The sequence below is a fragment of the Propithecus coquereli genome, unplaced genomic scaffold (assembly GCF_000956105.1).
Source record: "Propithecus coquereli isolate 6110/MARCELLA unplaced genomic scaffold, Pcoq_1.0 Scaffold250, whole genome shotgun sequence".
NCBI classification, from domain to species: Eukaryota; Metazoa; Chordata; class Mammalia; order Primates; family Indriidae; genus Propithecus; species Propithecus coquereli.
Window position 1 is genome coordinate 912,478 of NW_012148064.1, and position 1,491 is coordinate 913,968.

At 37.3% G+C, this 1,491-nt stretch overlaps 1 protein-coding gene across 1 annotated transcript in view; it reads right to left on the bottom strand.

Moving 5' to 3' along the window:
* CHL1 (cell adhesion molecule L1-like) overlaps positions 1–1,491 on the bottom strand; it is a 110,551-nt gene that overhangs the window by 19,718 nt on the left and 89,342 nt on the right. The gene's annotated exons all lie outside the window — the stretch shown is intronic.

A 1,491-nucleotide genomic window follows, 5' to 3' on the forward strand; every position in this document is an offset into this window, starting at 1 on the left:
CTCAGGCTGGTCTCGAACTCCTGAGCTCAAACGATCCGCCCGCCTCGGCCTCCCAGAGTGCTAGGATTACAGGCGTGAGCCACCGCACCTGGCCCCTTCCTTGGTTTATACAACGCAATTACATCAATGAGAAAAAAATCAAACTAGGCATCCAAACATTGGAAAGAATGAAAGGAAATCATTACTGTTTACAGATTATTTGAAAGCATAATTGTGAAATGCTACAAAGTCAACTGAAAAATTATTACAATCAATATAAGAATTCAAGAGAGGATATATAGAGCTCTCATATATACAAACAGCAATGATTTAAAACATCAAATAGCAACAAAAAAAAAGATAAACTCCCTAAAAAGTCTCAATGACTTAATATTAGTAGAGAGCAAAATAATTATACAATAACATCATTTTATTAAAAAATCCACATATCAAGCAGTACAATAATCATTACAATTTTTAATATTTCAGCTTCTCTCTTATATTCTAAGAACTTGCATCTAAAAGAAATTTAAATCTTACACACAGATCAATATGAAGGTTGGAATTTAACTAACGTTGAGCTACTTCTTGTTTCGATTAGGAAAACTGGTTCAGGGAATAGCATAGAGTTAAGAGCTCAGCAGCTAGAATTTGACTGGCCTCGGTTTGCATCCTTACTTAATATTTATCTTACTGCTTGACTCTATGTAAGTGTACTCTATATAGCTCAGTTCCCTCATCTATAAAACAGTGACAGTTCGTATCTCATAGATTTTTTATTTTAATGAAGTAATGCAGGGAGATTACTTAGTACTGACCCTGCTACATAGCAAGCACTCAAAAATGCTAAAATCTACCTCCACTGGGATTATGCCTTTATCTATTTAAATATATGTGCTCAATCCAGCCGAGGCATCAGAAACTACAGCGAATGGATGACCTGGATTGCTACAAGCCTTCAATGGATGTGAGAGTAGCACATCAGGGCTTTGATCGAGTTGACTTTTGTAAGCGGTGCAGGCTGGGTCTCTGTAGTTCAAGTGTTTGGCAAATTCACGTCCTCAGAGTGTAAAATCTTTAAGGTGGGACTGTTGCTAAGGTTTTTCTATGATGTCAGTCCCCTAACTTCCATTTTGAGATGATGCTTGGACTTGAAGAGATAGGAGGCATTTTGATTTAAAATGACCTGATTTCATCTAAACACACTGTTTTTACTCTAAGGGCACAGCAGCATCTGGGCAGAACCTATTCTGAGACATGGTTCAAAGACAGCTCTTTAGTCCTCTCAATATCTCTCCAAACCAGCGGGCTACAAATAGAGGATTCGATATAAATACAAGTAGGAGTCTATATTTAGGATTGAGTCTGGAAGCCTATATCTGAAGTGGAAGAGAGAGTGTAGTGTGGCATTTACAGGTGCTCTGAATTTCCATCACATCACTTACTACCTCTGCTCTTTGGCATGTTTCTTAATTCTCAAAACTTTTTATATGTAAACACGTTTTGTGGTAC